We start from the raw sequence: 16,053 nt of genomic DNA, 5'->3' as shown, positions 1-16,053 counted from the left end.
GCATAGCAACCCCCCCCCCCCCCCCACAAAAAAAAGAAGAAAAAAAAAGGAAAATGTTCGTCTCTGCTTCATTTTTCTCTTCTTTTTTCGCTGCAGGCATACTTCGCGATGTTTCACCAAACAAGAACGCAAACGAACGTGCGAACCTCAGTTAAAGCGATGATTTCAAGCGCGACGGGTTCCAAACAGGAGCCGAACTCTCAGCAAAGGCCGAACCACGGTGAAGTATCGATTCCTTTCAGCTGCAAAAGCGCTTAAATAAATAGTGTACTACGCCCGTCGTCCTAAACAGCTCATTATCAACGCCACCACGAAAAGCCTGCTATTCCAGCACATCCTTAAACAAACCTGCAACGTCGTATAATAGCTCGTGCGTCAACTATGGTCAGCGCTATCGGCTATGACCATCTCGGTCGCTCGCGGTGCCTACGCGCGTGCAGGGTATTCGAAATGACTCGGAGACGCAGCAAGAAGTGAAAAAAGAAAAGGAAAGAAAGAGAGAAAGAAAACGAGGACGAAAGGTGAGCCCTCTCATTGCAGACGACGAGCCACCGTTATTATCCGCTGCTCATCAGTAAACAAAGGAAGGCGCAGAACGAAACGCGCTCAACGGCACAGGGGCGGGCGCTGGGCCACGCCACGCGTTAATACGAAAACAAGACGGTCCAACTGCGGGAAAAGAGTCGGCGAAGTCGAGAAAGGGCGAGAAGTCATCTCGTCCACGGAATGCAACCTCTACACAGCCGTGAAGGCACGCAGAGACGCCGAGGTACTACCGTCGGCCCGCGCTACAGCCGGCCGGCTCTCAAGCTGCAAGCCGCAGGGACAGGAGGCTTTCGAAACGCAGACCAAGGTCGTATACTATATGGGAGAGGGGATGCGTAAACAAAAAGGGCAGGCGCTGTTTCTTTTTTTTTTTTTTTATCCCGATGCAAACGAGCCGCGAAGAGGCAGTAAAGTTCACTCGACGCTGCCAGAGCCACATCTACTATACAACAACAAAGATGAGAAAAAGAACCCCACGGAATGGAGAGAAGAAAGGCGCTCGTCTTCGCGTTTGTGTTCCACATCGATTCCATCCCGAGGCCAGCGGCGGCTGTGAATCGCTCGCGCGCGCCTCGTTATGCTAATAACGAAAAGTGCGCAGATAGCCCGCGGCAGCCAAGAAACAAAACCAATGAGCCATCGATAAAGGAGCCAGCGAGCGGCAGGAAGGCACCGACGCGCCCGCAGCGTGAGAGTGAAAGGAATGCACGAGCTTGGGCGGCGATGAGACGGCGTCGAGGAGATGGGTATCTCGATCGGCGCGGCAGCGGGTACGTCCGAAACGCAGCGCGCGCAACCGAGCTGACGCCTTCTTACGGACCACGTAAGGGTCGCTTCGCCGCAGCGCGTACGAGTCGCGAGGTGCAGTTCGATCCAGCGCTGCCTCGAACGAAGAAACAAAGGAAACGGGCAGATGAAACTGGGCCTTCGCGATTCCACCTGGACATTAAAATGCGGAAGCGCTCGCCTAATATTGGACTTAGAGCACTGCATAATTAAACAGAAGTGGAAAGAAATGAAGGCGCCGCGTGAAAAAGAGGGTGTCTCCACACATATGAAGACGACGACTGCGCCGTAAAAGTTTTCCTTTTCCCGACGTACGGTAGCTGCGGACGGCTAGGCGTACTGACAGCACAGCCGACACTGTGCTCCGATAAAGAAGGTGGTCGTTACTTGAGCGCCGGCGTCCCAAGACGTTATCGGCGTGACGTTCTTTCCTTCTCATTTGCGAAACAGACATCCATAGCAACGCGGCATATCAGCTTTAGCATCGTGGCCCAACTGCCCCTCTGGTGATTCAAGAAATGAGGCGCCATTGCAATTTCCCTTCCCTCTCGTTGAGGACTGTCTCTCGCGCTCGTTTCCTTCGGATTGAACCCAAGCGCGGATTTCTCCTAAACTGCACTCTTAAAAGACGTGTTTTTTTGCCGCAAGTTAAAACACACACAAAAGGAAGACACATATAGGAAGACGCGGCTTGGCACATTTGCCAGCGCACTGCAAGGTCTGCATGTGCAAACCACGTTTTTCTGAGATTAAGATTCTTGGCAGAAGTAGCAATCAAACAGCACGTGAGCTAATGGAAGTTTACTATATAAAAAAAGAAAGGTTCAAGTTGCATTAGCGATACATCTATCTTGCTCTACAAATCGGAAACGAGATTGTTTGACCACTGGATAACGTAGATTTTTGAACAGCCTGCGCATGCATGTGTATATACATTCATGGGTCACAGCCCAAATTAAATCAGTTGGAAGTGCCGCCCGTGTTGTCTTTGTTTCTTCCTTTTGGGCGTGTTTTAACTTGCGGCAAAAAAACATGACATTTAGCAAGCACCAACTAGGCCAACAAGCAGTTCTGTTGCATTCTTAAAACAGCACTGGTGCGCCGTTGATTTGGTACATACCCCATATATTAGATCGTTTCCCGAGAGAAAAAATAAAACCTCTCCTGATTTGTAGTCATTCAAAGCGAGGTCGCACTCGGTGGCCAAATATTACAGTACAGAGGGAGCTAAGGCGGACAGGTTAATCAGGTTGCTCCTGGATTTTTACGCTATTGACTGGTAAAGCTGTAAGGAGCACATAAAAGCGTTCCCAGCGCACTCAGACGGTCGCACAGCCAAGTTGTCTTAAATAACAGTATCAGCACTCTATATAGCTGGTTTCTGTGTGCATAGTGCTGAAGACCACACATTTTCTATTCTGTACACATGCAGTCCGTCGTCCACTCCCGTCGTTTTCAAGCGCAAGAGAGAGTCTTTGGTCGTCAAAGGTAAGGCGATTGCAGAGAACATGCTCAGTAGCCTCGTCGTAACAGCTGGAGTTCCACGAAGTTGTGTCCGTCACGCATTACGAAAAGAACAGGCGCTCACAAACGCGACGCTATGCGCGAACGCAGGGTTTCGACGACGTCTGCCAGCCTTGACTTGTCCAAGCGAGGCACCTTCGAGCCTCTCTACGTTCCACTCCGTAATCATGCGTGGTTTGTTATTCGATGCGTGTTAAGCTCGCACCACCCCACGAAAATTTGTGAGGGCGCAGTCACGCGCCCTGGCCCGTTCTTGGTACAGCCAACGCGGTCACATGCTATCTATTTCCTTCGTTTCGTTGGCGCTGACTCAATATGCTGCAGACATTTTTTTTTTTTTCTTCCGGCGGGACGCAATAACAGCCTTTTGATTACAAGCCGCCGTTTCAACATTTCCCGCTTCGCGAAGAACCGATGAGTAACTTTTCGCTAAGGGCAGGGAGGGGGGGGGGATACGATGACATCACGCAAAGTATTAGGATGCGCGCGGATCAAGGCGATGGAAAATGCTATAGGCACATGGTGTTTATCGGAACCAATAAAATATTCGCGCCATGTGTTTGGACTCTTCAAAACAACCGGCGCATATTACTGCGTCGGTTGCGCCACTGAAAATGAAACCTGCTCATTGGCACGTTACCTCGCACGAAGGGAGAGAGAGTGCTCCTGCAGAAATGACTCGGAGAAATCGGGTGTTTAGAAAAAAAAAGAAAAAAATGCATGACTGTCCGTGCACCTCGGACGTTTACCTGCATCTACACGCACGTTTAGCACAATTAAGTGAGTCTGCAATGACGAGAAGCGGGGCAAGCCATTGGAGACAATGACACTGCCCATTCCATCAAAGGTGTATACCAGGACATCTTTGAAACCACATCGGCGGCTTACATTTCGCTTCTGAAGAGTAAGGGCAGCCTGAACGCCGCAGAACACTCAGAGCAGCCGCCAAACAGCGGATGTGTGTGGCTCCTCCCCCACCAAGGCTTCAAAGAAGAAGAAAATACCATATGTTGAATTCCAATGGCAGATCGCGAGCGCTCGGCCGGATCACGAACGGAGCGCGTCACTCAGACTGAAATCCCTCTCACCAAATCTGCGAGTGGAATGCGTTCGCTTTCGCGGGGGCACTTAGTACGGTGGAATCAAGTGAGATGGCGCTAGGCTACATGGGGGATCTATAAGAGAATGAGTGCTTGGTGCGCGACCCCACCACCCGGTTTCAAAGCGGACACTTATAGCATTCATCCATCCATCCGGATCATCACAGCATTCAACGCGTCACTAGGAGCAGGAACAAATGTCAGACAGATATCACTATCTAGAGGCAGGAATAAAAGCGTACGGCGCGACGCAGCGTCCATGTTTTCCATGTCGTCCATAGCAGCCCGCGACCGGAAGCAGGCGACCGTGACAGGAAGCGGAGGTGGGTGAAGAAAACACGTCACGTGAACTTCCGGTCAAATCTGCCGATTTCAGCGGAGCAAATATTGCTCCACAGAGCGATCAACAATCCGCGGCTGGTCCCAGTCTGCCATTGGAACACACAACTCACGCTCCCATTATGACTTTGGAATAGGATTACTACATACAGAGCAGAAAAACTTGATCTGGATCTACCATTCGAATTGAACATTAGATGGTGCTCCACCCATGAAAACCCTATATAAACCATAAGTGTCTTAGACAGGCTGCAGTCTGAAGCGTCATCGGCGGCAAAAGTTAATTGCTCGGACGCAGGAAGCAACTTTAGTTGTTGCTGAAGTCGACAGACGGGCATATTATACCATGACGGACAGGCGTCTCATCGGCCTCCTTGCCTTTCCTTCATTCGCTCATTCTCTCAATTAAACGCAGAGCACCCAATTTCATTGGTGACATAGCTACTCATCTCACGAGTTGATGCAATACGGCACATGTGCTGAATATATCGAGCTAAACACGACGAATGAGGAGATAAGTCTTAGCTTCAGTCATTTTCTTCGCACGACCTCCTCTTATCTGCTTATACATCAAATAACGTAGAGTCATGACGACGGCACATGCGTCAATTCTCTGAAAAACGAATCCTTTATGACGACTCACGGACAGCGCCACAAGAAAAAAAAACACACACACAAAAAGAAGAATCGGGATTATTCGTTTTTTATTCGTTCGTTCCCGCGAAAGTAAGGTACCTACAGACAAGCAAAATGACATGTCGACGTGGACATGTCGACATGGACATGTCGACATCGGCGCTCCCTTGATGATACCGTTTTCTCAGATGGGCATGCCAACTACACTCGTCTTGCCTGGAAAATGAGAATCCGCGCAGCGAGACAATGCACGTATAGCATTGACATTTAAAGGTCACCGGAAAGGAAATTCGAGCGAAGAAAGCAAAGGAAGGTAAACACCACGAACGTATACCAAATGGTTTACACACGACAGGTATAAGCGCCTATCCGAAGAAATAAGAAAAGCCACGCACAATCCTCAAAGCGGAACGCAAACGCCAACGCGTGAACGCCCCTTCCCACGCTAAATAAAAGAGCGGAGGCGAACGCCGTCAGCCGTATGACAGCGGCTTAATCTACCCGCTCTCGAAACCACGAGAATGGGTCATTCCAGCCGACGACGATGACGAGGAGAATGGTATGAACGTAAAAAACAGAGAAAGGGGTTTCTTCTTTTTCTTTCTATTTTTTTTCCTTTTTCAACGCAGACTCCTTACACGAGAGAGCGAAGAGTACGGAGGTGACTCGAGGAAGGCAGCTTTCTGATAGATATGCCACAGTGGACCCTCTTTTGTAACCACAGTATACGCCGACCGTGAGCCACGCCCGAACCCAAGCGCGACGCCGCCGCTACCGCACAGTGACGCGTATAAGATTGTGACGCAGCGCTTAGCAGCAGCCTTTCGCAGCTTTTGCTTCATTCGAACACAAGTAGGCCCGCTTCAGATGCTGCTGTATTTTTTTTTTATTGTGATAGCAATTATACGGACACTCTAGGCCACTGCTCTAGGCGCATCTATGCCGTCGCCGTCGCGTGATGTTCCGCATAAAGTCCAAGCCCCAAAACACCGTCGCCGCGTGCCCTACGCTGTATGTGCGAGCCGACGATTGCGGCTCAATCTCGCCCGCGCGAAAGGGAAGAAAGCGGGGAGGAAGCGCGCCGTCCTCCGTCGCGCGCGAGGCACCCAACGTTGCGAGGCACCGTGGGGAGGCGAGGGAGGTGGGGGGAGGGGGAGGTTCTAGTCCGGCTGCAACTGCGCATGTGCCGGCTGCGCGCCATCGCGCGGCCGTATCTCGAGAGCGATCTGCGTTGGGAGCAGCTAGGCTATGCGAGTCGGCGGCCGGTCGCTTTGTGCGTTCTGCGTGTTCTCGGCGCTCACTTTTCATTGAAGCGATAAACAGCACGAAGGTCACTTCGCTCGCTGCTGCTGCCGCGCTTGCTCACGCCAGCGTTTCGACAGCGAGTGTCTGCTGTGATCGAGAATGATGTGTTCATGTGTGCTGTGCGCGCTGACATTATGCTTGTTAATTTAGTTAGCAAGCGAATGTTTACAAGTTGATACGGCTGATAAAAGTGTTATTCTATACTCCGCATGAATGTCTGTCAATTTGCTATCACACTCGATAGTTTGCCTTTCTGGCGAAACTGCGACTTTCCTTTAAATATGGAAGAGGTAGAAAGAGAGAGGACGGGTGCGGTGTAATAACCATTTCGCTTTCGTCGGCACTATTAACTGTATCGTATGTACGAGGGCGAATCAGAAAGTCTTTGCCCCTATATTTATTAGCCAAAATAAGATACATACAGGTAATTACAAATATACGTACTATTCTACGTACCTTACATTGTTTTTCCACATAGTCCCCACGCCTGTTCATACATTTGTCCCATCGCAGCACTGAACTTGAGATGCCCCGGTGGTCAGTCAGCGATGCACGCGGCCTGCCCGAACCCTCATTGTCATACAAGTCATCACGGCCTTTTGCGAAGTCCTCACACCAGCACCTCACACTTATCAAAGCGAGACACCTTTTCCCATGCGTGGCCTGTATTTGCCTGTGGATTTCGATGGGCATTCGTCCCTTGTTCGATAGAAAAGGAATCACACTTCGCTGCTCGTACGCCGTGGACGTGTGAAGCACAATCGCCATCTTCAACTGACAACAGCGCCGTGCCGCGGATCTACCGGCAGATAAGGCCAGGCCGGTCCAAGAAAGGTCCACCGCTGGGAATGGATACGTTAACTTCGCATTCACAGTCGTATAGGCTAAGAAAAAGAAAGGGGGGGGGGGGGGCAAATACTTTCTGATTGGCAATCGTATCCTGTTATTTGTTTCTATCCTTGAATACCAAATACAATGCTCTATGAATTATGCAACACCTAGGTTGTGGGATGCCTCAGGGCAGCTGAAAACTATGGCCCGTATTCAGAAAGGTCCTCCTAACGTAAGCTAAAATCGTTCGTAAGAACAGGTGTCGGCCCAATGGCCATAGCGATCAGCCGACTAATGACAGAATGTTCTTAAAAAAGCAAAACCTCTGTGAATGCGCTTCCCCCTCCGCTTCGTTTTTGTTTTTTTCCAGATTTCGCGCAGTCCTACACTGTATCATATTGTATAGTACGCGTAGGTTGAGTCACTACAAAAATACAAATAAAGCACCAAAGTCGCGTTCGCGAGTGCACCCAGCAACCGCAGGTGCGCTTACGATGCGTTTATTATAGGAAGCGCTCATGGTTAGTCTGCAGTGGATGTTTATAGCAAATTCAGGTAGGCCGTCTGATTCAGGTAGGGCGTCGTCCGGGCAACCATGTGCTTTGATGGAGAGGCGAGGGTACTGTACGAAGTTTGGATCTCTTCAGCTCTTCAAACTTATCATGATCAGCGGAAACATCGAGCAGTCAATATGCAAAGATTACCAATTAGAAGACAAGCTTTTAAAGGGGCATTTTCAGTAATATGGGGCGCTATAACATAAAGCTATTCCAAACTTTTCTATTCCAATTCTGCAATCAGCCCTCCATGACTGTTAAAAAAAAATTTTCGGGCCACCTCCCCTTCCGACGTGCGAGCGGCCCGCAGCGGCTCCTTCCTCGTAAAGGGGTTTCGGAGTCGCCCCTCAAGACCTAAATAAAGTTTATTGCCTGCCTGCCTACCCCCACTTCGGGTGTCTCTCACGCGACGTCACGAAAACCACGGAAATGCCCCATCTGATATGATGTGTGCACACTGATTATGCTTGATTAGACCGAACGAAAAAAAAAAATTCTCATTCGACGCCTTTTTCGTCATAATACTCTTGCCTTTGATAAAACGTTTCCGGGCTGCGGCCACTTCGCCTGTCTGCCACGCGACGTCACAAAACCGCGAAAATTCATACCGTCAAAGTGATGTGTACGCATTAAAGACGTATTAATATGCCAAACAAAACTGAATTTCTTTTTGAATAGCCGGAGACTGCGCCGTTCCGAAAGAAATAGAAGATGGCTGCCCACCGATCGCTCTGGCACTAGCTGCTGGGAGCGGCCGTGGAGCACGGATTTGTTTGCGTATAATAAACATCTTTCCATGGCAGTATAACGTAATCGAGCCCTTTCACCCGTATGCGACATCACTTTGCCAACTCTTGTTTGCTGAGGATTCGTTCTGGCGGCATTTTTAACTTTCCGTTGCACGCCGCCGCGATTTTCGACCAGCCACCGCAAGCTAAGGCGAAGCGGATCAATCACAGACGCCGGCACCACCCTCTTCATCCGGTTATCTACTTTCACTGTGCTGGTTCGGCCCAATCGAAACCCTCTCCCCTTGAGCGTACTCCTCACCTCTTGTCAGCCCATTCGATAAGGAAATCTGCTCAATGTAGGCAATGCTATTCGCTTTGAAAGCCAAATAGGTGACCTATAAACGAGGAGCGCGTTTGGCAGGGCGTTTCAAACAACGCCGGGGTTACCGCCCCATGCTTGCGTCCGTGGTTACGTAAATGTGACGCCAGGAAATTGGAATAAAACAGATGGGAATAGTTTTACGTTATAGGACCCATGGTGCGAACAGCCGAAGTATCACATTTCATTTTTGTAGCAGTTTCCGGCGGCCATGCTCGTATAGCTATTGCTGTTATATTGTTATTATTATTACGTACGAAAACATATCACGAGAGAGCGAGTGATCAGTGCGAGGGGCCGCGCGGCTATTAGTGCGCAAATCGCGAAAAACGCACGAAACACCATGGAAAAACGAAGAGATGTAGTAAACTTTGCCTCATAAATCTTTGCCTCATACACCCCTGAAACATGCCCGGTTTCTCTTCCCCTCAGTTGACGACATACGCGATTGCACGTACAGTCGCGGTCAAAAATACGCGGCCCACGGCTCCAGTCGGCGGAGCGGCCGCGAGCCGCACCGCGGCGCTCGCGTCGGCGCTGCGAGAGTTTGCGCTCTGACGACAGGTATCTCCCTCGCTCTCGGGCGGATACGTAACGGACGATACGTAACGGGCGGATACGTAACGGATACGGACGATACGTAGGGAGATACCTGTCGTCAGAGCGCAAACTCTCGCAGCGCCGACGCGAGCGCCGCGGTGCGGCTCGCGGCCGCTCCGCCGACTGGAGCCGTGGGCCGCGTATTTTTGACCGCGACTGTACAATATAATCACCTGGCAACAGTACGAATGCGGCGAAGCATATACATGCCATGCTAATCTCAGTCTCAACAGCCAAGGCCAAGCCCTAACGATCGACGTGTTTCTGAACAGTCAAACTTTGTCGACACGGCACGCGTCCACTCGTCGCGGGCTGTACGGATAATTCAAGAAAGCGTGATATAATATATAATTTTGTCGTTGTTATTATTGCGATAATTTAAACCTTTAGGCAGAAAGGGAAAGCGACGGTGGGGGCACCGTCGACTCGTGACCGATGCACAGCCCACAACAATAACAACTCTGGCGCCCAGCTTTGCGATCGCGGTCTCGCCCCCTCCGAGCTTCACGCTCACACGCTCTTTCCCATCCCGCGCGAGTCTCGGCCGCCCCAGCGGCGACTCCACCGCGCGTGGGACGTGCACGAGCTGCACTGCCCTAAGAGGTCGACAGCAGAAACAAAAACAACCGCGCACCCCCGCCCGTTAAGAAGGCGGCGAGTCACCACTGCGTGACGACACCGAGACTGGACGCGCACGCATATTGCGTAGGCAGAGAAGCGGCTGGACGCTCGCCTCGCCAGAGCACTAAAGAAGAGAGGGGGAGAGGGGGGGATCCAGGTGGACAGCGTTAATGCTCCCGCGAGGCGTGCCGCCGCTTTCGCGGCCGCGAAAGTGGCCGTTGCCATCACCAACGCCCCCGGAGCCCGAGCGCGCCGCGCTCCATGACCCTTCCCAAAGGGCTGCTACTATACGCATAATATACGGATGGGCACCGTGTGTGCCCACGACGAATTGCTATGCCCCCGCAGCGTGCACCCTCTCCCACTTTCTTTTCTTCTCCCTTACGCGCACTTCATTTCCCCTCTGCGTCGCCACCGCTGCACAGCGCCTTAGGACTGCATATAAAATGCGCCATACTGCCCCAATCTGTCCTCCTTATCTGCGTATCCTATGTGAACGCTTAACATCCGAAGCCCGTGTACGGATATGAAGGCCTCCTGTGGTTGCTGAACGCTAACGAAAGTAAAATATTGGACATTCAAATCTACACAGTTCACGAGGCCAGGACAAAGAACGACAAACGTATCGTCCTGCAGAGACGGTCGCAGTTTCGCCCGAAAGGCGAAGCGTCGATTGCGATAGTAAATTATTGGACAGTTATACGAAGTAAGGATAGTAGTTTTATCGGACGCATAAACTTGTAAACATTCGCTAATTAATTGAATTAACAAGCGTGGTGCCCCACGTGCGCTGGCAAATTTGGACACATTTCACTCGATGACTGCGGATACTTGCCGTCAAAACGCCGGCGTGAGGAAGACTGGCAGTAGCAGCGAATGCCTTGCCCTTCGTGCTGCATCACGCTTCAACGCGAACTGAGCGGCGAAAACACAGAGCACACGAAGCTATCAGCCCTCGGTGCACATAGACTCTGTCCCCACCCCAGATCACTTTCAAGATAGGGCCCGCGCGGCCGCGCCATACGCAGCCGCCGCCGAAGTAGAAGCCCCCCCCCCTCCCTGGTGCCTTGCGCGCGATGGAAGACGGCGCGCTTCTTCCCCGCCTTCCTTCCTTGCGCGCGCGAGATCGCGCCAACGTCCTCGGCTGACCGTAGCATGCTTTCACTCGCAGACACAGCACACGGCGTGCGACCACGATGTTCTCGCACTTGGACTTTATACAGAACATCACGGTGACGCCGACGGCGACGACGACAGAAATGAGCCTGGAGTGTCTTATGTAATTGCTATCGCAATAAAACAAAACAAAAAAGGCCCGTTTTCAGTTAAATTCCTTTTATTTTTCAATTGTGTGCAAGTGCAAATGTACTAAATGTACTCTTAGCATTCAAAACGTCAAGATATAGCTAAGGAGCCACAAGACGCCCTTGTTGGTATAAACGTTCACGCACCATGCAGGACACAGCCAACCTGTAGGTAGAGTAGGAAGGCTCTAGCGCGACGATGCAAGCTCAGTCTACGAACGCGGGCTCGAGACGCGTTCCATTTGCCAGATGCTGCTCTGGCTGCTGCTAGAGGAGGTAGCGACGAACCGGCAGTCGAGCATCATCAAGCATACGCAAAATTTCCGGTCATTGTAGCTCGAACCGAAGCCAGCCGACCAGCCTCTACATTTCCGGAGATCCCTACGAGCGAAGGTCTTCATTAGGGACACTCCACGAGGTGTAATTTTGTTGCCAGAGTCAGCAATGTTACGCGTACAACTGGACAATCAGCGTCACATCCGCAGTCTGCCAATGACCGCGTGGGAGTCCGTAAGGATGGCAATCTTCGATGTGGCTAACTCCTCTTAAACGTATTTCAGCGGAACATCAATCCCTGCTAGCTCCGCAGTTGTTGAAGAAGCTGGATGCGATATGTGAAATATACGCCGTATTTCAATCGACGTGCAGGAGAAAGTTGCAGGTCCGCCTTGACCGTTGCTGTGTACAGATGCATCTGTTAATACTTGAAGATAATCTCGAAATCTTTCCAACAAGTGTGGCTGGGCCAATTGGAATAGTGCCGAAACAGGCAGTTCAGACCTTTTGTGTATTTCAGCGATTGCGAGGTAAATAACGGGCAACCAGCCAGAAAACATCCACACATCAATCAGCTGAAGCTTTCCTTTTCTTCCATCAGCGCTTATCATCAGGAATGAGAGAAAAAAAAGGGGGGGAACCGCTTGTGCTCTCTGTATCCTATGTTCTGACCTAACCGCTGGTTATAAATCTGCGGCCAGTCAAGCACGAAGTGAAAGTTGCAAATTTGGAACCTTATTAGAATATGCATATAAGGATTGTCCCAGCTAACTCTAGCTAGAGTTTAAAAATATCCAAATGCCACTTAGCTGGGCAGAAGAAAGGTAATATTGTTTGCCGTCGCTTGGAGATGCTCAAACTATTTCTTTCTTTCCGCCTAATTATATAAATAGTCTTAATTAATTAATCAACTTCTCAAATATTATAATTATCTGAAAGGTGTTAATGAAAAAAATTGTAAAACGACATAAAAACTCCCGATACAGCTTTCTGTTGCTCAATGCGTGCTACCTAAATGTGTTTTTCCGAGCGTGAAAGAATCCCGCAAATGCACGCAAAATTGCCGCGCGACTGGCCGCTCAAGGCACTTTGCTTGTTTTCACGGGCACCTTACACGCTCGGAAAAACACTTTCACGTAGCACGTATTGAGCAACAGAAAGCTGTTTATGTGGCTGCTTAAATGCATTAAACTTTTAGTCGTTAGTCAGCGCTCGTGCTTCGTCCCTCTTCTTCGTCCGTAAGTTTAGTGCGCGCTGTAATAATAATGCAGACTGACAGCTAGACAGATGACACCGTGATTGAAGCCTCCACTAGCGCATGTGCTCACTGATGATGCCCACCGCGGCGAATGCAATTAGCAATGGTCTTAGCAAAGTTTTATTACCACGACGGGACTGCTACCAATGTCCGATAAAAAATGTAGCGCTGCCGCTGCACAGCAGGTGCGCTGCAATCCAATGAGGAGGCTTTCGGTAAGTATGTCGGCAAGTGCTTGGGCTCCACTTCCTTTATCAGCACTTTCCACCCGCATAAATGGACCTAAGTGGCTGTACAAGTGAAGACAGGCATCTGCGCGCCTTGCCGAACGAACATGACGTGCCCCATTACGTACACCAACCAGTTCACACGCTTTCGTGTCCCATTACGCACTCTGCCACGGCGTTGTGTACAACAACACACGCGCAGCACCGCGGGCTATACACTTCCCACAATCCCGCGCGGCCCCCGTCTAGGCCTAGAACTATAGCCGTTCTCGCATGGCAGCATACAATGAAGACGACTAGCAAGAGAGCGCCGCTCCCTTGGGCGCCATTGGTCACTGCGATTCCCTTTCCCGCGGCGAGAGTTGACAATGAGGCTACTGCACGCTTGCTTGGCTCCCACTTTGCGCGCGCGCTTCCGTTCATCAGAATGAAGAACTCTCGGCCGGCCAACAGACGGGGAGAGGAGCGAAGGGTCAAAGCGCGGTCAACAAACCCGGCGACGCCCGACGCGATCGGGGAACGCAGCAGAGCTCGCGGCCGAACAACGAAGGAGGTTTCTGCTTGGAGAGGTAAAAAAAAAAGTTAAGAGAGAAGCAATTCCAGTCTTCCGATACACAAAACCGTGCCATGCTCTAGTATACTTACACTGCGCTGCCTGGACATGACGCTAGCAGCATGGCTCATACGAGGGAAATCCTCCGAGAAAAAAAGATATAATGATAATAAATAACAAGAGGGCTCGCGTCGCCAAAGCGGTCTTGTTTCCCGGGGAAGTCCGCGCTACTCTATTTTTCCCTTCGCGTTCATCGCGCGGGTCAATAGAACATGTTACCTGGCCGCGGGTTCAGTCATCAGGCGGGTTTCCTTGCAATTCGTTGCGTGTACGCGCACCCTCAAAAATTATGCGTATTATCCTTTCTCTTTTTCTGTTCATTCCTTTTTTTTATTTTTCATCACTGCCTGAGAGAAAGTGGAAGTGGTTAGCGGAATTCTGCATTCCTTATATCTAATCCCAGCCTCCCAAGTGGCTCTTCACTGTTAAGTTCAAAGAAGATAACAGCGATTTTTCATTGTTTTTTTTTTTAACGCGTACCGCCAATACGCCAATAAACAAAGCCAGCAATCTCAGCCATTAAACATAAAAAGTTGTATTTCACGCAACGTAAAAGACAAATCCACTTGTGTGCCGTGTGGATATATAGAGGGAATAAATTTTTATAGTAAAGCTCGTCAAAACACGGCAGCACCGTGTGACCGTCCGTGAAATTCATTGCAAGGTACTGCCGCGTGTAATTTATATGGTCCTTCGTTTGTACGACTGAAACGTAACTCGATACGTCACGCCGATGAACCAGCGTCGTATTGGTATTATAAACAACGCGGAGACGCCCCAGATGGAGTTGCTACACATGCTACCAAAGGTAGCATACACAGTAACTCTGGCCGCAGAGTAACGACAGCGACGCGTTCAGGCGACGCGGCGTACGTCGACTACATCGGCGTTGTCACACGCACCACTGTCCCAATGTTACGACTACTGTATTGTTTGTTTCTTCGGCGGTCTCAAGAAATACGGCGCAGCGTACATCAGCCGCCTCGTAGTTTGGAGCGACGCACGAAGACCTGCATTCCAACGCCGAAGGACAAACAACCCGCAAGAACTCACCGAGGCTACGTCGGACGACGCTGCGCTGAAAGTTCTCAGCATATCCCCCCCCTCGCCCCACCCCCCACAACAGTTACACGTGCAATCTCTTCGGAGGTCGGAACCGGCTTTACGGATACGAAAGTAACCGAGAAAGGCTGCACTTTCTACGCGGCCTGCAAGGGGCACAGCCTGGAATTCAGTGGTGCATCGAAACTATATCGCATAACCCTCGAGTTTATGTGCCACTACCGGGTATTTCACGTAACTAAAACAAAACTATAACAATATATCGGTACACCTTAGACGAAGCAGACCAGCGGTATATAGCTTGCAGTCTTGATTTATTCAGACAATATTTTGAAGCGCGGTTAGCTAGACAATTAAGCCTAATTATATAACTTCTTTATTGCGATAGCAATTAATGTACACTCCAGGCGCATTACCGCCGCCGTCGTCGTCACCGTGAAGTTTCGTGTAAAGACCAAGTGCGATAACATCGTGGCCGCGCGCCGTATGCTGTGTGTGCTAGTGAAAGCGTGCAAGGTTGAGCCGAGGACGGTAGCTCGATCTCGCATGCGCAAAGGAGGTAGCGCGCCGCCTCCCGTCGCGCGCAAGGCACCGGAGAGGGGGAGGGGGTTCTACTCCGGCCGCGGCTGCGTATGAGCGCGGCCGCGGGGGCCCTATCTCGAATGCGATCTGGGATGGGGGCAGAGTCTACGTGTGCCGAAGGCTGGTAGCTTCGTGTGCGCTGTGTTGTCGCCGCATAGTTCGCGTTGAGGCGAGCGGCAGCGCGAAGGTCAGTTCGCTCGCCGCTGCTGCCGCGCTTCCTCGACGCCAGCGTTTTGACGGCAAGTATCCGCAGTCATCGAGTGAGATGTGTCTATGTTTGCCTGTGCGCGCGTGACACCCATGCCTGTTACTTTAATTAGTAGGCGAGTGTTTACAAGTTTATACAGCTGATAAATCTACTACCCGTATTTCGTATAGCTGTCTAATAACTTACTATCGCAATAGATGCTTCGCCTTTCGGCTGAAACTGCGACCCTTTGAAGTATGCATTATAGAGCAAAAGCCTGAGTTGTAGAGCGTGGTCGGAAACACCCAATGAAGTTGTTTCTATGACTATATATTTTACGTGCTTCTTATTATTTTCTTCGGGCTCGAAAGAAACCCCGCAAACTATGAAAAAAAGTAAAAGGAAAGACGTCACTGCCCTCTTGCACGTGTGTGCGGCAGCGCTCTCAGTTGTATTTTTAATGACCGTAGCCCACATGTCCATCGAAAAAAAAAAAGCACGCGTGTATGTGCATCCGCGTTCGGCGCCTATCTTATCTCTTATCATTTAGGACCGTGACAGATCGATGTCGATCTTCAAAGAGAAGGTG

At 50.5% G+C, this 16,053-nt stretch overlaps 1 protein-coding gene across 4 annotated transcripts in view; it reads right to left on the bottom strand.

Moving 5' to 3' along the window:
- Positions 1-16,053, bottom strand: part of LOC126516413 (rap guanine nucleotide exchange factor 2-like) — a 635,146-nt gene that overhangs the window by 176,262 nt on the left and 442,831 nt on the right. The gene's annotated exons all lie outside the window — the stretch shown is intronic.

This window comes from Dermacentor andersoni, chromosome 1, assembly GCF_023375885.2.
Source record: "Dermacentor andersoni chromosome 1, qqDerAnde1_hic_scaffold, whole genome shotgun sequence".
NCBI classification, from domain to species: Eukaryota; Metazoa; Arthropoda; class Arachnida; order Ixodida; family Ixodidae; genus Dermacentor; species Dermacentor andersoni.
Note: the sequence above shows the minus strand (reverse complement) of the source record. Positions and strands in the feature narration are given on the sequence as shown.